Source organism: Gopherus evgoodei, chromosome 1 (assembly GCF_007399415.2).
Source record: "Gopherus evgoodei ecotype Sinaloan lineage chromosome 1, rGopEvg1_v1.p, whole genome shotgun sequence".
In the NCBI taxonomy this organism is placed as follows: domain Eukaryota; kingdom Metazoa; phylum Chordata; order Testudines; family Testudinidae; genus Gopherus; species Gopherus evgoodei.
The window spans coordinates 286,835,284-286,856,253 of NC_044322.1; the positions used below are offsets into that span (position 1 = coordinate 286,835,284).

At 41.3% G+C, this 20,970-nt stretch overlaps 1 long non-coding RNA gene across 1 annotated transcript in view; it reads left to right on the forward strand.

The window, feature by feature from the left end:
- LOC115644367 overlaps window positions 1-20,970 on the forward strand; it is an 83,081-nt gene that overhangs the window by 39,322 nt on the left and 22,789 nt on the right. Inside the window, exon 2 of the long non-coding RNA XR_003998484.1 lies at window positions 15,018-15,145. This is a non-coding gene — a long non-coding RNA (uncharacterized LOC115644367). The remainder of the gene's footprint in view (window positions 1-15,017; window positions 15,146-20,970) is intronic.

The window sequence follows — 20,970 nt, forward strand, 5'->3', positions numbered from 1 at the left end:
ACTGGCTAAAAATGGGAAGTTTGAAACATACAGAAGAAAATTATGAAGGAAATACGAATGTTAGTGATAATTATGCTGAAAAATGAAGTGATATGGCTACATCAGACAATTGTGATGACAAAATTAGTGAACCGTGTGAACCATCTGTAAGTTTATTGAATGTATCAGCTGCAAAGAAAATGAAAAAAGCCTGCAAATATGTTGAAGAATATCTTTAACTGGGATTTTCGTGGACTGGCAATGAGGTGGAGCCTGTTCCACTAGGTGTGATTTGTGATGAGACTCTCACAAATGAAAGCATGAAACCATCCAACATAAAATGCCATTTCAATAGCAAACATAAAGAATACGAGGGAAAACCTGTAGAATTCTTTGAAAGTAGGCGCAAAGATCTCCAAAAGTCCCAGAAAACAATTTGTAATGTGACAGGAGGTGAAAATATGAAAGCTTTGGAAGTTTCATAGAGTGTGGTTTACTTAATTGCAAAGTCTGGGGCTACTGAAGTGATTGGCGAGACATTAGTAAAACTTGCAGCCAAGGTAATGGTGCAAGTGATGACTGGAGACATGGCTAGCAAAGCTATAGATTGTGTCCCCCTCTCAAATAACACTATTCATCGTAGAATCACAGATATGGCCTCAAATGAAAAGGAGCAATTATTATCAAGAGTACAAAAGAGTCGTTACTATGCACTGAAAGTGGATGAACTGATATTGTGAATTTAGCTAATCTTTTGTTGTTTGTCAGATACGAGCTGAATAATGAAGTCAACAATGATATTTTGTTCTGACAACCTATGCTAACACATACAACTGGAGAAGCTATTGTCAAAATCAGGTGCTTATTCCGCCTAAAATATTGATGATATTTTGTCATTGGATTCATAAAAAGCCTTTGACAGGTTTATTAGAAAGTATTTGTTCAGCATGCTCTTAGGAAAGAGGACTTCCTGGTATCTGATTTCTGCCTGCTGCCAGCCGCACAAATACAAGGTGAGAAAAGGCAGAAGATACTTGACAGCTTTGTCCGATAGGATATAAAATAGTCCAGCCAGGTGGCTTGATACTAGGACAACATATTGATAAATTGACAAGTGTTGTCTGACCCATGTCTCTTTTGTTTTGTTTAAAATCCACCTTATCACCCAGATTCCCCAGATAGCTTTGGATTCACATAGATGGCAGACCATTCTTGATCATTTTGGAACTGAGTTAATATCTTAAAGATGATGGTCCTCCTGAGACTTCTGTTTGCCTTTAGATCTTTGCTAGTTTATGTTCCCCTTTCTTCTCCAACCCTGAATTAACGTTTTAAAGCCTTATTTTGTGGGGCCTGGGCAACAAGCCCAGATTCAAGAGATTTTTACCTACTTCAACTTGGTCTGCAACCTTGACATGGTGGAGAAGTCAACGTATACTTAAGACCCTAAGAGAGATGCTGGTTGGAGTCCTATACTCCTGGTAGGGTTACCCGTGGTGGTAAGGTCAAAGGCCAAGTACCAGACAAAGTGCAGCCCAGCACAACACAACCCAATAAAAGCCTTCAACAGCAGAACAGGTAGATGGAATAGGATCACCTCTCAATGTCTGTGAAGGCAGATGAAGGCTGCAATGGAGGAGAAACCCCCAGTCATCTTGGACTTCATTGCCACTGGACATAGATGCCTCTTCTGCCAAGATTTGTATGGCTGTTGGTGCGCATCAGCTCCCCCACATTAAGCTACTCATGTGCAGGCTTCTTTCACAGGAAGAACTTTTTCCCCACCTCTACCCATAAAAGTCCTGCGGCAAATGGGTGAGTGGCAGCAGGGATAAGTAAAGTGATCACCAGGAGCCCCTAATCACAGACCCACACAGAGGTGGTGACCACAAGACAGTCATCATGTGCTCCTGAACTGGGATAGCAGGGCATTTTCAGCAGCAGCAGTCATGACTGAGCAGGCCTTTTTAGGAACCCTTCTGCTCATCCCATGCGGGGAAGGAGATAGAAAAGGTACCCCACCATACCTGATTGGATAACCGTGCCCAGAGGTATCACTCCTAACTCAGTTGAAAAACAAAAATGTTTCTTGCAACTTGGAATGTCTGTACCCTATTAGACAAACCAAAAAGTGAAAGTCTCTACTGCAGAACAGCAATTGTTGCCCTAGAATTCTTGAGGTACAACATCAACATCACTGCTCTCAGTGAAACAAGATGTGCAGATGAAGGCCACATGAGGGAAGAGGGTGGCAGTTACAGTTTCTTCTGGAAAGGAAAACCAGCAAGTGATAGGTAAATACATGGTGTTAGCTTCTAGTCAACTGCCTGCCTGAGCTCCCCATTGACATCAATGAGCGCCTTATGACTCTCTGCATCCAGTTGGTCAATAATTCATTTGCCACTATCATCAGTATATATGCACCAACTCTTGACACTGAAGGACAGAAAGAATCCTTCTACGCTGACCATGATAACATTTTGCCATCCATTCCAAAAACAGATAATATAATCCTTTTAGGGGACTTTAACTCAAGAGTTGGCTGAGATTCTAACATATAGAGTAGCACCAGTGGGAAGGAAGTAGTGGGAGAAAACAATTCCAATGGCATCCTTCTACTCAGCAAATGTGCAGAGCATGACTTTGTGATGAGAAACTCAATCTTCAGACAAAGCAACAAGTACAAAACAACTTGGCAATACCCATGCTCATAACTGTGCACCTCCTAGGCTATGTCATTGTAAGAACATAGGATCTAAGATGTCCAAATCACCTGTGTCATGAGAGGAGCCGATGATTGCTGGACTGACCATCACCTGGTGAGGTCAGTCATGTCCATCAGGATTGCACTGAAACATAGAAAGTAATCCAGAGCATACAGATAGCAAAACAACTTCCAAAGTCTTCAATCCTCAGCACACCAAGAGAACTTACAAACACTCCTTGGCGAAAAAACTGGACATATGCACACCTGGAAATGACAACATCAGTGTTGAAGAAGACTGGGAATCTCTAAAACAGACCATCCATGAGGTTTATGAGGAATCTATTGGCCTTGCTAACTGTCGCCATCAGGACTGATTTGATAACAACAACATTGAGATTACAGCCTTTTTGGACCATAAGAGAAAAGCTTTCTGTGACTGTCAAAACCAACCACTAGCCAGTCAGAAGCAGAGCTCTTTCCATCAGCTCAAAGCTGAAGTTCAAAGGAGGAGCCGTGCAATCAAAACCAAATGGTGGGAGGACAAAGCAAAGAAATCCAAACATTCACTGATAGACATGATATGCGGAGATTTTTTTGTGAGACAAAGACCCTGTACGGACCAAGCTCATGTGACCTTACACCTCTGAGATACAAAGTTGGCAGTACCCTTCTTAAAGATAATGAATCCATCAAAGAGCGCTGGAAGAAACACTATCAAAAGCTTCTAAATTGAGAATCAACTGTGAATGACGACACCATCAACTCCATCTCTCAGCACCCAATCTGGGAAACTTTTGCCAACTCACCAACACTTGAGGAGGTCTGCAAAGCAATTAAACAAATGAAGAACAATAAAGCACCAGGTCCTGATGGCATACCAGCTGAAGTACTGAAAGTTGGGGGAGAAACACTGACTAACAAGCTTCACTTGCTGCTCCTCAAAATCTGGCACACCAAAGAAATCCCTAATGACTTACGTAATGTTAACATCATAACCATTTTCAAAAAGGGAGACAGGGCCTACTGTAGTAACTATCGAGGCATTGTTCTTGTCTCCATTCTTATGGAATCTCCTTCTTACTGAATCACCTGCTTCCTCTTACAGAGGAAGTCTTCCAGAGTCCTAGTGTGGCTTCACACCATCACGAGGCACAACCAATATGATATTCGTAGCCAGGCAGATCCAGGAAAAATGTCAAGAACAACACTAGGAGCTGCATATGGCCTTTATCGATCTGACCAAAGCCTTTGACTCTGTCAACTGTGAGGTTCTGTGGAAAATCATGTCAAAGTTTGGTTGCCCAAGTAAATTTATCACCATTGTAAGACTCCTCCATGACCAGGTGACTGCCTATATCCTGTGCAGTGGCTCTAACTCTGAACCCTTTGTCATCTGAACTGGCATAAAACAAGGTTGTGTACTGACACCAGCCCTTTTCACCATTGTCTTAGCAAGTATGAAAACAGTAACCAAAGATCATCTACCACAGGGCATTGGCATCCAATATCGGATTGATGGCAACCTCTTCAAACTTTCTTGTTTCTGTGCCAGAACTAAAGTATATGGGCAACAATAACTGAACTCCAGTATGCAGATGATTGTTCTTTAGTTGCACATTCAGAGGAGGATCTTCAAACAGCCTTTAATTGCTTCTCGGAAGCTTACAAAAGCCTAGGACTAACTCTGAACATCAGCAAAACAAAAATTCTCCAACAGCCAGTCCCCAGCAAGGAAGATCTATATAGATAAAGAAGAACTGGAAAATGTAGAATACTTTGCCTATCTTGGCAGCCATCTCTTACAGAGGGCAGACATAGACATTGAGATTCAGCACAGAATTCGCTTTGGCAGACTGTCTTACCAGGTGTTCAACAGTCCCAACATCAGAACACATACTAAACTTTTAGTTTGTAAAGCGGTGTTGATCCCAACTCTCCTTTTCAGCTGTGAGACTTGGGTGACCCATAGATCATTAGATGAGTGAAGTTCTGGAACATCCTTGCAAGGGGAGTAGTGGGGGCAAAACACATAACTGGCTTCAAGACTAAGCTTGATAAGTTTATGGGGGCGGGGGGGTATGGGATAGCCAAATTTTGGCAATTAATTCGTCGTTGACTACTAGCGAAAAATATGCCCAATGGCTTGTGATAGGATGTTAGATGGGGTGGAATCTGAGTTACTAAAGAGAATTCTTTCCTGGGTGTCTGGCTGGTGAGTCTTGCCCACATGCTCAGGGTTTAGCTGATCGCCTTATTTGGGATTGGGAAGGAATTTTCCTCCAGGGCAGATTGGCAGAAGCCCTGGGGCTTTTTCGCCTTCCTCTGCAGCGTGGGGCATGGGTCACTTGCTAGAAGGGTCTCTGTACCTTGAAGTCTTTAAACCATGATTTAAGGACTTCACTGGGTCAGACACAAGTTTGAAACAGGAGTGGGTGGGTGAGATTCTGTGGCCTGCATTGTGCAGGAGTTCAGATTAGATGATCATAATGGTCCCTTCTGACCTTGAAGTCTATGACTCTATGAAAACACCTGAAAAACCTGGAACGCCAGCACCAGCACTTTCTTTGGAAGATCCTCAACTTAAATTGGGAGGATCATCTCACTAATGTCAGTGTCTTCACAGAGGCCAACATCTTCAGTGTTGAGGCCTTGATTATCCAGCACCAGCTGAGTTGGAAAGGGCACTGTGTGCGCATACCTGATGGGCATACAGCAGTTGTTTTGGTAAGCGTACAACTCACCAAAGGAGAAAGGAAATGGGGAGGCCAAAAGAAACACTTTAAAGACACTCTCAAGATAAACATCAAGAGTTGTGGCATTGACACCACACACTGGGAGACAGTAGCCCAGGACAGGGATAACTTGCAAAGACTTATCAGAGACGGAATATCCACTTTTGAGGAAAATCGCCTTGCCCTGATCATAGAAAAATTCCAGAAAAGAAAGGAAAGAGAACAGTCACGCAGCAATCGCGGCCCAACCCTGTCTTCTAATACCACCTGCAATGTCTGAGAATGAGCCTGTGGCTCAAGAACCGGACTCATCAGTCACCAAGGGACCCCTGAAAAATAAAACCTGTGAAAGAGATCATCCTCGACCTTGAGGGATCGCCGATGATGATATCCTCAGTCTGGCACATTCCCAGACTACATATATATACATCTGTGGATGTAAATTGGGTATCCATGCAGGGCTCTAGATATATGGTCCTCGTTTTTGGAAGCATCAAACTAATTGGTTAAATTCCTCATCAGGAAGTCTTTTGTGCAATGGTCCCACAAAACCTTAGACCCCTCCAATCTCCTCAACCCATCCCCTCCCTCCCTCCCGCTCTCCTTTTCTCCCTGTCCTCTTTGTCTTGTCATTCCTCTCCTATTCTCTTTACTTTCCTGTCAGGCTGTTCTCTGGTCTTCTTTTTACTTTCAACATTCCTTTTTAAGCAGATTATATCTTTATCTGAAAGGGAATAATTCTGGAAATTAGTTTATGATCTTACTTTACAAAGAACCCCAAAATGGTGCCGAATAACAAAATGATCATTATTATATAATTGTACAAGCAAATATTTCTAAGTACTCAAATATCCTTTGTTAGATTATTTTTTTAATGAAGAAATTAATAATTAAGAAGTTTGGTCTTTCCTACTTAGCTGTAAAATCTGATATTGGCTTTCTACTCCAGGTTAGTTACCTTTCCTCTCTTTGTTGTCTTTGCTATTTATGTTAGCTATGCTACAATAATAAAGAATAAAGAAAGAAAGAAAACAAATGATCTTGAGGAATTACTGTCTAAGTTTGCCACATTAATTAAAACAAAACAAATAACTTCCAAGTACAGTGAATGAAACTGATAACTAAATGAGAAGTGGGAATTTGCACATGCTGATGCTGAAAATGGAAATCTGAAGAGATTTCTGATGTTGGGGAGAAAGAATGGAACCCAATTTTATTAACCATTCTAATATTTGAGGGTCCCTGAACTTTAGAAAACAGACTCTAAAACATACATATGCAGCTGCGAGTTTTATGCTTCTGAGCTCTAGAATTGAAATTTATTTAAATAACCAATTCCCCTAAGGAAATGGGATAAATCACGTCTAGATTCAAATAACTGTTACTTAAGAATTAAATTTCCTACGCTACTTCCTGCAAGATTAAAGCCAGCTTTTAGTTTTTCAAAGAGACATTTTGCTGAATTTTGTTAAAATTTTTAACCTGCAGAAAAGATTTTAATCCGCCCTGGACAGCTCCTAACCTGGAATCTGAGCATTTAATGAGATAGGAAACAGGATGATTTGAAAATGTTTACCTGCTGATAAATGCTTTACTAGAAGTTTCTCTTAAGAGTCAGGTAAATCTGTTCACTCTCTTTAGTGAATTTAATCCTTATAAAATAACATAGTTGCTTTATTGTCTCGTTTTATCATCTGTCTTCATTTTGTGGTGGCTAGTGAATCCTTTACTTTCATGGTAAAGAATGGCAATGATTCTTTTGTTCATATTTGCTGTTTGTGTGTGGCAGACAGCTGTTAAAGACTATCTTACTGTTCTGGGCACACCACCTGCCTTTCCTCCCCATCTTTATCCTGTGGTGATCTTTCATCCCAGATGAGAGCCATTTGAATCTCTCTTTATAGAGTACAGAAAGAGAGAAGTCAATGATTCTGACATCTTTAATGCTTCTGATTGTATTTAATGTGCTAATATCCATAAGGTTATTCACTATCCTATGCATATACAGTTTTTATCTTTTCTGAGACTTTTTTATCTACTAATTACAAGATTTAATAAGAGAGAGAGGCATGTGATGAACATCAGAGAGACCTAACCAAGCTAGGTAAATGGTCAACCTGATTGCAAACGAAGTTCCGTTTTGATAAATGCAAATAATGCACATTAGAGCGAAAAATGTCAACTCCTGTTATATATGCAGAGTTCTAAATGAACTGTGTCAACTCAGGAAAGGGACTTGGGTGTGATCATGGACAGCTTAATGAAGATCTCTGCTGAATGTGCACCAGTGGTCAAAAAAGCAAAACAAGATGTCAAGAGGCATAAGAAATAAGATTGAGAATAATATACTAAATATTATAACCTCTTCATATAAATCAATATTGCACCCTCATCTGGTATATTGAGTGACATACAGGTTGCCCTATATCAAAAAGTTTATTTCAGAATTAGGGAGAGTTCAGAAAAGAATGATGAGAATGCTCAATGGCATGGAAAAACTCTTATATAAAGAGAGATTGAGAGGAATTGTTTATCTTAGGAAGAAAGCTAATAAGAGGGACATACCATATATACTTGTTTATAAGCCAAAATTTTTTAGTAAAAAAGGGAAGCACCAGAGAAGGGGGTAGGCTTATGAACAGGTACAGAGATGGAGAGGTGGGACACAGTCCCTCCCCCCAACAGAGGAATCAAGGAGAGGCAGCACAGCCAGCAGATCCAGAAGGGAAGAGGCGGGGACAGTCTCTCCGTTTCTGGCCATACTGCTCTTCCCACAGCCTCCGAAGCAGCTGCAGCTCTGGGGCTCGCAGGCTGCAGCCATGCTGCTCAGCCCTGCCCCCAAGAGTAGGTTGTGGCTGCGCCATCCAGCCCACTGGATCATACTGCAGTTGTTCCACCTGGCCCAGCCCGCTGGAACATGCTGCGGCTGCACCGCACGGTCTGGCCCGCTGGACCAGGCTGTGGCTGCACTGCCCAGCCTGCCAGAGTAGCTCCAGCCAGGCCAGAGACATCCTCCCCTGGCCCTCCCCAGATAGAATGGGATGGGGAGAGTGTGGGGGTCCCAGGCTAGGGGTGGGGTCACGTGGGGAGTGATCACAGAGGTTACTCCTCTGACTCCCAGCTTCACCCCCATAAAATTTTCCCCACTAGTTGCTGTCTCGGCCTGTCAGGGTAAGCAGCTGGCCGAGGCTCCCTCCCCAGCCCCAGCCCAATCTGACCCGACCCCTGTCCCCAGTGCATCCAGAAGCTTCTCTTGACAGAGGCAGTGTGGCTCCGGTGGGGCCTCTGTGCTCCACCCCGCTCAGAGCTGCGAGGTCAGGGGGTGGGGCTGCGAGCTCCAGGCTGAGCTCAGTTCCCTCTGCTCAGCCTCGAGCTCACAGCTCCGCCCCCTTACCATGCAGCTCTGAGCGGGGCAGACCTCAGAGGCCCCACCGGAGCCACGCTGCAACTGTCAAGGGAAGCTCCTGGATACACTGAGGCTCCAGGTGAGGGGGGAGCTGGGGGCAAGGGGCTGGGGCTGGGGGCGTTGGTTAAGGGGCAGGGAGTTCCAGAGACAGTCAGGGCACAAGGAGGGGGCAGAGGTTGGGGGGGGCGATCAGGGGACAAGGAATGGGGGGGCTGGATTGTGGGCCTTCCGGGGGTCTGTCAGGACTCAGCGGGGGGGTGGATAAGGGTCGGGGCAGTCAGAGGACAGGGAGCAGGGGTGGGGTCCCAGAGTGGTGGTGGTGGGGTGTGGGGTCTCTGGGGGGATGGTGAGGGGACAAGGAGCAGGATGGGTCGGGGATTCTGAGGGGGGGCAGGCAGTCGGGAGGCAGGAAGTTGGTGGGGGTTGGATATGGGGCAAGGCCAGACTGTTTGGGAGGCACAGCCTTCCCTACCCTAAAGCTCATTCAGCAGTTTGAGGCTTGCAGAAGAGCCAAGCTGTTAGCTTTCCCATTTGGGCTACCATCCCTTTCACTTCTCAAATGCCAAATTATAGTCTATATTTAATTTCAGTGCCATAGGGAGATTCATGTCAGGGGAGGGTAGCTTCATTTAAAATTAGCCACTGGGGGAGGGATCACATGAGAAGAGCAATATCCTTCCCAACCGTACCAAGGGAGACCCCCCTACCCTGAATTCCCTGAGGCTTCAGAGGGGTTAATTCAGTGGTTCTCAAAATTTTATACTGCTGACCCCTTTCACATAGCAAACCTCTAAGTGCGACCCCCTCTCTTATAAATTAAAAACATTTTTTTATATTGTTAACTCTATTATAAATGCTGGAGGCAAAGCTCTATTATAAATGCTGGAGGGTTTGAGGTGTAGGCTGACAGCTTGTGACCTCCAGTAATAACCTCGTGACTCTCTGAGGGGTTTGAGAACCCCTTGGTTAATTTAATTTTAGCACCTTGTGTCCATTCACATGCATGTGCTATTTTGAGTATTTCAGTTTTCACAACATAGGCTCATCCCAGATTCTGGAACAAGCTCAAGTGCTCAGTTCGTGGAGTATGTACATAAGCTATACTAAAGACAAACCCACAGTAACTGTCTCTGGTTTGTGAGGGACCGCATGGAGCCAGTCTCTAGGAAACAGATAAATGCATGGAGGTTAAGTCCATTAATGGCGATTAGCCAGGATGGGTAAGGAAAGGTGTCCCTAGCCTCTGTTTGTCAGAGGATGGAGATGGATGGCAGGAGAGAGATCATTTGATCATTACCTGTTAGGTTTACTCCCTCTGGGGCACTTGGCATTCGCCATTGTCGGTAGAGAGGATATTGGGATGGATGGACTTTTGGTTTGACCCAGTATGGCTGTTCTTCTGTTCTACCCTAAATGGAAGGGGCCCCCGAAATTGCTTTGCCCCAGACCCTCTGAATGCTCTGGGCAGCCCTGGGTCTGAACCAATACAGAAATTCATATGTTGCTGTTTTTATATGCCTTTTCATTTTTATCCTTTTTAATATACTTCTTCTTTGACTGGAGATCTTGGAGAGTGGACATCAGTGAGATTTTTTTTTTAACTTTGTGTTGGAGTGTAGTGGGGAGGTAGTTTATAAATCATTGTTGAAGTTATATGCTTCTGCCATACCAATGTAGTACGATATTTGATAATTCCTATTTAAACTTTTGAAAATATAAAAAAGAAATGTTAGATTTAGTCTGGAATATTTCATATCCATTCAGATTTTATGCATTGAACCCAAACTTTGGTATTAAATTCCCATTACATGTCTTGTCTCTTTTAGGTTGCCTTTACTTGTGTAGAAAGCTGCAGTGCACATTGATACCTTCCTCCTTTATAATGTGGTCTGGAAGCACAGATTTATCCAGACCATTTAACTTATACTAGTTTGTACCTCTGTGGGGGACTTCTCACCAGAAGATTAGAATTTTGTTTCTTTTATGGGTGTGATGGTCACTACCTTCAGGATCTCAGAGAGTTCTCTCATACTTATGATGCACACACCTCCTACTTTTTCTAATTTTAAAAAAGCCCAGCTTCTGCTAGAAATGTGGAGGTATTGATCTGTTAGAGAGTGGAGGCTGAACAGTAGTACCTGATTACTAGTATAGGAACATATAAAAGGTATTGTCTTTTAAGGCAATAGGCTACTTCTAGAAGCAAATTGCTTTCCATTTCTTGAGCAGGTGAGAAGTAGATAAACAAATGCTACAAATATAAATAAGGTGTATAGATTTTGCTCCTGCTAATGTGTTTTTAATTGCATAAGTAAATAGCACAATGGTACCAAGGGCCTCTGATTTGTGTTGGTCTTCAGAAAAATTTAATTCAGCTGTTCTCCAAAAAGATCTCCTCCTTAAACCTTAAAAGGGTTTCTGATGTTCTGTATCTGGGCCCTTTTTACACTAAGGAATATTAATATGGCCTTAAAATGTGGCCATATCAAAGAGAACAAAGTGATGCTTAAGAAATGTATGACTGCTAGTTGTAGACTTACACAGCTATGAAATAATAACACTTGTTATCAATTGTATTAGAGGTCACATTGGAGGATCATAATGAGTCCTAATGATCTAATTATCAAAATTCAGCAAGACTTCATTTTCTGCTCCATGATATGTGATTATCTGTGTCAGATACTGAAAATAATAAGACAATTGCCATTCGAAAGAGATTCCAATGTCATTTTCCACTTCATTTCCTCTTAATAATAATAATAATAATAATAATAATAATAATTAATAATATTAAAAACCTCTACACTCTTTTCTTTCAGGCACCCAGTAGAATAAAAGTAGTAGTAATTTAAAATGACAGTTTCATTTGTCAGCTTATATTTTATTTCTCTTGCTGAAATATGTTGTAACAAAGGATTGAGTTCAAATTATTTAATTAATGTGATGGGTAACTAATTTTAAAGAAAACTTACTATTTTGGAGGCATAGTTTGGCTAAAATCCACCTTCTCCTTGAGGACAGATGCTGCAAATGAGATGTAAAATATTTTTGAACAGTTAAGCAAAAGTTTTATGCTACACAAATATATTCCTCTCTGTCAAAGCCTTCTGGAACTAGTGGCTACTAAAAAATAAAATAAAGGACAGATGGCAGTTTTTGTCTGGGGGCTCATAGTCCTTAATAGACTGTTCAAACGAAACTTGGAAAGGCCCCAAACCTTTATAGCTCAGTTATAAAAGAAATATCTTTCAAAAGAAGAAAATTGCCTCACAATGACCATGTTAGTTTGTTACAAATCCTATTAACATTTACCACACACACACACACACACACACACACACACACACACACACACACACACACACACACTAACTAAATTAGGAGAGGAATGGAACATGAAGAGATAAACATTAAAATTTAGTAAATAAGAGGAAAACTTATAAGTGGTGTTGAGTATCTTCTGTTCCCCTTGTTTTTTCCTAGGGAAGTATTTTCCCCACAAACTACTTACCTGTGGACTGATGTTACTAGCATAAGTTGAAAAATATGTGTCCATAGATGTACAGAAAGCTCCATTTCTCAGGAAACACTGGCTTCCTGCCTCCTTCTATGATGGGAATCTATTACCAATAAGAACATAGGATTGGAAGGGATCTCCTGGGTCATCAAATCCAGTCCCTGCTATCACATATAATTCCATTATTGAATCCCATTAATACATTATCAAACTGATTTGAAAACTTGTTAGGTTGTTTGCCCTTATAGCTGCTATTAGAAAGCTGTTCCAGAACCTCATTACTCTGATGGTTAGGAACCTTCTTCTAATTTCTAGTCTGAACTTATTCATGGCTAGTTTATACCCACTTGTTCTTATGCCAACATTATAGTTGATCTTAAATAGCTCTTCTTTCTCCCTGATGTTTACCTACCAGTATATTTATAGAGCACTCTTGTACCCCCTCTTTGCTTCATTTTTCTGGAGGAAGTAGAAATTGCCAAAGTTGTCTGAGAAGTGGAGTTTGCATTACCACTATGGGCCAGCTTCTCCATCTTGTTTACCTTCTGTGGTCTGGTAGATTTTACAATATAATTAACTTTATTTAATTGGTCAGATGGGGGGGTTCCATGTTCGCCAATGGGAGATGCATATGAACATCTAGGACAGGAGTCGGCAACCTTTCAGAAGTGGTGTGCTGAGTCTTCGTTTATTCACTCTAATTTAAGGTATCGCGTGCCAGTAATACCTTTTAACGTTTTTAGAAGGTCTCTTTCTATAAGTCTATAATATATAACTAAAGTATTGTTGTATGTAAAGTAAATAAGGTTTTTAAAATATTTAAGAAGATTCATTTAAAATTAAATTAAAATGCAGAGCGCCCCAGACCAGTGGTCAGGACCTGGGCAGTGTGAGAGCCACAGAAAATCAGCTTGTGTGCTGCCTTCGGCACATGTGCCATAGGTTGCCTGCCCCTAATCTAGGATGTAGGGGCTCCCAAGGACTATAGTTAGGAAAGTAGAGAAGACATCAGTGCTAGGGAATTAGGAAGACAGCATGTGAAGGAACTAAGGGATGGGTTGTGAAGTGGATTTATAAGCTACCATCTCTTCCCCAGTCACATTGCCTGCCCAGTTTCCAGATGCAATAACCATCCTGGGTCCCTAGTCTCTGCCCGCATAGCTTCCATGATCTCTACATCATTATCCACCAAATTTTAATGTTTAATAGTTTGGGGGGGATATGGAGGGGATATGCAAAAAATTGAAATGGAACTAGGCAGCAAATGGAACTAGGGGAACTGGGCTAAGCACCATAGCTGGAGCGGTGGACAGACCAAACAGACCAGGGAGTTAGCAGGGAGTCCCACTGACCAGCCCTACTCTCAGGTCCTGATTGTCGTAGCTTGAGCTGCCTATACACATGTAAACTTTACGAACATCACTGTATCTCTCCAGTTCATCACAATCACACCAAAACCCATAACATTAATTCTGGCCTCACACCCTTATGTACAAATAACATTTTACAGACTTATAATGAGAATGTTTCTTAATCTGGTTGAAATCAGAGTTTTGGTTGTACATTTAAGTGTGAGTATGAGAAACTGGGGTCCTGGTTTAGGAGTTACACAGGTGTGAAAGTGTAGTAATGCAGCAGTGAATCGTACCCTGGATGTATGTACTGTGGGTGGTTTTACATTAGAACTGAAACTGAGCTTTTGGTGGTGCTGTTGGCTCTGATTTTCTGTTATGCTGGAATTAGCACCACACTAGCAGTACAAAGCATCCCTAAATGTGAATGGATCTAGCCAATGAACAATTACCTCTGCATAAGGAATCCTTAAATGACATAGATCTGTCATCACAACTCTTACTCCATGGTGCACGCTGGCTGCTGGCATAGGGGTTGGGCATGGGGAAAGGAGAATGGCTGGGGTCCCCTTACACCTTTTTGAAATGGTGTCCAAGTCTGAGTGCTGTAATCTGTCCTGGGGATGAGCCAGCTTCCTCTGTAGTTCAGAACTAGGGTACGTAAAGGGGACTTAAGGCCACCCTTTACACCTTCCCTCTCAGATTTGTGCTGAGAACTCCTCAGCCACATTGGTGAAATAGTGCCGAGTTGTATTTGAGTGTATTGGTGATGTTATGTGGTTTATTTGGAAAGCTGAGAGATGAAATTGGTGTGCATGTTAACATTTGATTAACTGGCAATTTCCTTTATATTTATGACTGTGTTGGTAGGAAATTAGTTAACATTTTTGGTTGGGGAATGTCATTATTTTACAAAAGTGTTTAAGAGGTTACGCCTAATCCCAATGTATATATTGTACAATGTGTAATTTTAAAATATATAAGGTATATACATGTAGCTGGTTTTAAAATACTGTTCTTGTTGTTCTGACAATAGCCTCTTAATTTTTTAAAATGAAAAACAAATGACATTGCAGGGGAAATAATCCTATGTACTATGGATAGACAATATATTTTCTGAGCGTTATTGTTTAGTTTACATGTTCATCTGTAGGAAAGTATAAGACACTAAGCCTAGACAAAGAGTAGGGCTTAATATGCAAAATGCAGTAAGTCATTTATATTGCTTCAATTAAAACTCATTATGTTTCAGTGCTAATTGTTGTCAATACCAATATTTCTAAGTCAAATGTTTTAGCTCCTTTATTTTTCATTTTTCTTGCAGCATGCATTGGAAAGATGGTGACTAATCTATCTGTTGCTTGGCAAGCTTAATGTATCTGTGTTTGCAAAAAGTAGATTATCAAGAGAAGACATCTTTCAAATCAAAAATGTAATTTTTAACTAAACAAGGTATGTTAATTATGATGAAATGCATAATTATTTTCCTTTACCGACTTGTTTTTAATTGTCTGTCAAATATTTCTAATAAGAAAAGCTAGAGGTGGCAGGATGACTTGATTAATATTCAGCTAGGACTTGGATTTGAAAATATATTTAAAATCTAAAGTTCACCCCATGAGAGATTTCTGATTGTATCTATATCATGTTCAATGGAACTGGAGTCAGAGGGCCCATGTTCCCTGGAGAGTCTGTTATTGACTGGACACCAAGGAATGAATGAAGTTAGGGTGGAAGCAACTCTGTCACATGCAGAGAGAAATATACAGGGTTTAATAAAATCCACTTGTTCAGTTTAATTTGTATTCAGCTTCACTCTTTGCTAATGAAACAGTATCTTGGAAATTATGTTGCCAGTCTCTTGGGGAAAGGTACAAACTGCAATATCATGCTCTTTTTTTATACATATCCTATTAAACACGGAAAAATGTTATTTGGACAGTCATGTGAAGGGAAGGCATGGTTTGAGGGTATAAAAAAAGACATAAAAGCTTCTGTCATGAATATTAAATTACAAACACTTCAAAGAGTTTTCTGAAGTTAGTCACTTTAGGTCCATCCTCCCCCCAGTTATTTTTAACTTGATTTGATTTAGCAAGAATTCACAGTTCTGTGGTTTTTCTATTATGTCTGGGCAGAACTACATTACTGTCTACAGTACCTAAGCAGTAGCCAAGATCCTGAATTTTTTCAATCACTTCGTCTAAGAATCCTTACCCATGTTTCATCTAGACTAGGGGTGGCCAATCTGAGCCTGAAAAGGAGTCAGAATTTACCAATTACATTGCCAAAGAGCCACACTAATATGTCAGTCGTCTCCCATCTCAGCTCCCCCTGCTCCCAGCACCTCCCACCCACAGGCAGCCCTGTCAGTCAGCACCTCTCCTTCCCTCCTTGCACGTCAGTTGTGTTGTTTCGTGGCATGCAGGGGGCTGTGGAGGGGAGGAGGAAGAGTAAGGGCATGGCAGGCTCAGAGGAAGGGGCGAGAAGGGGTGTAGTGGGGGCAGGGCCTGTGGCAGAGCCAGGGGTTGAGCAGTGAGCACCCTCCAGCACATTGAAAAGTTGGCACTTGTAGCTTCAGCCCTGGAGTCAGTGCCTATAGAAGGACCCACATATTAACTTCTAAAGAGCCGCATGTGGCTCCGGAGCCACAGTTTGGCCATCCCTGGTCTAGATTTCTGAACTATAGTGGAGCATAGGAAAATATTATATCATTATTGTTGTGATTTATGGAAGATGACACTAGTTATCACCAAGCAATTACTAAAACAATAACTAATCTCTGAACTGGGTACATTAACAGAACCGATGACCATACATGGGGCAAGATCTTGTAGGATGACTGCAGCCCCAATGAAGCAGAGATTCACTAAAGGGAAATATGCAGGTTTTCTCAATATTGTTAAATGTGATATAACCTACAACAGCCCTTCTTGCAGGTATTTTAAGTTTCATGACTTGTAATAGTCATATTGTGGTCTATCCATTAAGTTATATATATGTACTAATATCTTTCTCTTTAATGAGGGCTCTTTCGAAGATAAATATTGTATTAATGAAACTTGTTCCCATCTCAATTTTTATTACATTTGTAATAATTCATATAATTATCATTACTATATTCCCTGAAAGGTGCATAAGTTTACCTGTACTTTCAGAAAAGCATTTCTTCCTGCTTTATTGTATCGTAACAATATTCGTACCACACAGAGTACCATCGTCATACCATTGACATAACAATGTAGAACACAACTCTCTTCTTTTAGAGCTGTTTTTTTCTTTCATTAGAATGCAACTCTATTAATCACAACTCAGGCAGTTTAATGCTTGGATTGCAGCATAAAATGTAATTTATTAAACTCTGTTCCAGGCAGTCTGAGTCAGGTACTAAAATATTTATTACTGTTTTCTGCATTTTTGGCTTAAAGAAAACTGTATAAAATAAATAGATCAACTTTCCATCTTTATTTATCTCAATGACCAGTAGATTAGAAAAAAATTATAGGCATATCCCTCATGTGATATATGCAGTGACAAGTAAGTGTTGTTCACTGCTTTTGCATTATACCATGGACACCAAGATTTTGTGTGTCCCTTACTAGAATCACCTAATCGTACAAAGTACTTGTTTTTCCTCCCCTCCAAGAAAACTGTGCTCTACAATCATGGCACCAATACGTGTTGAAATTGTTTATCATGTCAAAAGCATACTGCTGATTCATGATGTTAAAATGTACCTCTTTTTTTTTAAAGCATTCTTGTGTGTGCTGTGTAGTATGAATATAACACATACATTTCTTGCCCTTGAAAACCCAGTGTATATGGTGCTCATAATGGGCTTCAACCGATGCCTATTGAAGTATAAGAATTCACATAGGCCCTAAAAGCCTATTTCAGGGGAGCATTTTTATTTCTTTATTTCTTTGCCTATGACATGAACCAGTGTGCACAAATGAGCATATATTATCAAAAAATTGGTACAAGTCAGGAGAACCCCAAATCTTTTTGCATGATTTTCCTTCACTCCACTGTTTGAATACTAGGGCAGTATCTTATTCTACCATAACTTTAAAAAATTGTTCCTTTGGGGCCAATTCTAGTACTTGTACATTGAGTAAATAAACATGATTAAGGGATGCAGAACTGGGCCATCAGAGAGGGAAGGAAGGAAGAAGAACAAATATCACTCTGTATATACCAGTGATGAGCTTGGACCATAAAATCAGATTTAAACTCCCTTTCTTCCAAAGTGTGGAGAAACTTGTATTTGGATTCAGTTTCTAACCTTGGATTTGAAAGCCATCTCTAATTTAAACCTCCTATAGTAAAATAAATGTACATTAAACAGATTGCCTAAAGCTTCTTGTTACTGTGGGGTTATTACTTCTTGAACAGAAGTATAGTAAATATAAAAACTGTGAAAATTCCTGCATATAAACAAGATTTGCTCAGCAGAGTTGGTGTATAACAACTTTCAAGAATACAACATGAGCAGTGCTTCTGGCCCTCCTGAGCCATCTGCCTGCCAACTCCCTACATCTCCTCCCTTAGTTATGTCTCACTACTGTGTGAGGACTGAGCTACACAGAAAACAATAGACGTGGAAATAAACAGCAATAGATCTGCTTTAAAAAAAGGAAAAAAGCCAACTATAGGGGCAGATCTTGGAGGTGAGACAAACTGAATCTGCAATAGCAGGGCTGGCCTTACCATAAGGCAAACTGAGGCAGCTGCCTCAGGTGCCAGACTGGGGGTTCTGGGAAGGGGACACTAGGACCCAGGATGTAGAAAATTGTGTCTGCTCCTGGTGCATATGTATTCTCTCTGCTCTAGATGCACAGAGATTGTGGGGTGCTGGGCTGGAGGAAGGAGGGCACAAGAGACATGGCAGGCAGGAGAAAAGGTGAGAGGGAATAATAGAAAGCAGCAGGAGCTGCAGGGAGAGAGAGGTGGAGCGTCTTATGTACCTCTCTAGCACCGCCAGGAGCCTGGACTGATTAACACCAGCTTCTCAGGGAGTTTTCCTGTTTCCTGCTGCTTCCCTGAACCCACTTGAGGAGAACAGGCAGTCAGCTGAAGTAGTAGGAGCCAGTTCAGCCATGAAGATGCTGATATGTTCCCTCACTCAGGCCCTGCTACCAGCCTGCTTATTTATCCCTTTCAATTGAGTGTTGAGAGCCACTATAGCTGGCACAGAACAGCAGTCATGAGTGAAAGAAGAAAACGCCCCTCTGGGGCAGCATTCAGAAAAAGCAAGCAAGCAAAGGAAGCTTTTCTATGTACGCAGGAAGGAGCTCTCCTGAGATACATAGACACAAATGTTCACAGTGAGCCTTCCGGCCCCAGTGAGGATGTGAGTGGTGAGGAGATGCCTGATCTTCCAGTTAGTCAGAGTGCAGGTGACCTGGCAGCTACTGCAACATCCATATCTCCATCTCAAATGGATGTAACTAGGCACATTCCCGAAGAAAAGTGTAAATCGGAGAATAGTGTGGTGGAAGCACAAGAAACAGCTGCTGATGAGTTTAGTTCCTTAAGTCTAGATGATTCAGGACTGTGGACCCATTTGAGCAGTAGCCTGAGGGACTTCCTTTTACTGCATGTGCCACAGCAAGTGAAAAACTTCATGTTCTCCAAAGACAATGAAAATAGAAGTTTCCATCCAACACACTATTGACGTGAAATCCCCAATGGTGATGAAGCAGAGAGGCCATGGCTTATGTACTCAAAAACCCAGAATGCTGCATACTGTTTTTGTTGTGAACTCTTCCAGTCTAATGTTCCAGCCACATTGGGTTCTGCAAGAACAAAGGACTGGAAAAATCTGGCTAGAAATCTAGCATGCCATGAGAAGGCAGCAAATCACCAGAGAGCATTCCATAGGTGGAAAGAGCTTGAGATGAGACTAAGGTTAAAGGATGATGAGCATCAAGAGAAGATTGTATCAGAGTCTCCTTACTGGCAAAATGTTCTGAAAAGGCTTATTGCCATTGTGAGAATGTTTGCTTCCCAAAACCTAGCACTGCATGGCACTTCATTGTTTGGCACATACAGCTGATCTGGAAACTTCCTTAAAATTGTGGAGCTGATGGCTGAGTTTGATGCTGTAAACCAGGAGCATCTAAGAAGAGTCACCACCCAAGAAATGAACAAACACTACTACCTTGGAAAAACACTTCAAATGAGATCATACAGATACTGCGAACAAAAGTCAAACAGAAGATTGTGGCAGATCTGAAGTCAGCAAGATATTACTCTATTATTCTGGACTGCACACTTGACATCAGCCATATGGAACAAGTGACTTTAATGGTGAGTTTTGTAACAGAACTTAGTGAAAATATCTCTGCAATGGTGACTGTCAGAGAGCATTTTCTAGAATTTATTTACATTGATGATACTACAGGAGGTGGTATGACAAATATGCTTCTTAAAAGGCTGGAAGATACGGGAATTGCAATAACTGACATGAGACGTCAGGGCTACGATAATGGTGCCAATGTGAGAGGGAAGAACAGAGGAGTGCAGACATGGATCTGAGAGTTAAACCCTCGGTCTTGTTTTGTCCCATGCAGTTCTCATTCATTGAACTTGGTGGTCAGTGATGCAGCATCAGCTTCCAGTGAGGCTGCTGAATTTTTTAATGTAATTCAAAGCATCTATGTATTTTTCTCTGCATCAGCTCATCGATGGCAAATTTTGAAGCAACATCTGGGAACATCCTCTCTGATGCTGAAACTATTGAGTGCCACATGATGAGAAAGTCAAGTGGAGGCAATAAAACCTATCAAACACCAAATTGGGAAGATAGATGATGCCATAGTTGCCATTATGGAGGATAATGCTATGACAGGAACTGTTCATGGGAGAACAGTGACAGAGGGAAATGGAATCACCAGAAACATACATAATTTCAAATTTCTGTGTGGCTTAGTATTGTGGCATGACATACAGTTTGAAATAAATGTTGTAAGCAAGAGACTCCGAGGGGTTGACCTTGATATATCTGGAGCAATGGAATAACTGGACAAAGCAAAGTCATACCTACAGTCTTACCACTCAGATGAGGGATTTCAAAATATTCTGAAGAGTGCACAGAAGTTGGCAGATGAACTTCACACTGAAGGTATTTTCCCACCCATTCAAGAACACAAGAGTCACTGAAGAAGACGATATTTTGATTATGAGGCATGGGATAATCCCATAAGGGACCCTAAACAATTCAAAGTTGAATTCTTTAACCAGGTGCTAGGTTGTGCAATACAGTCAGTTGAAGA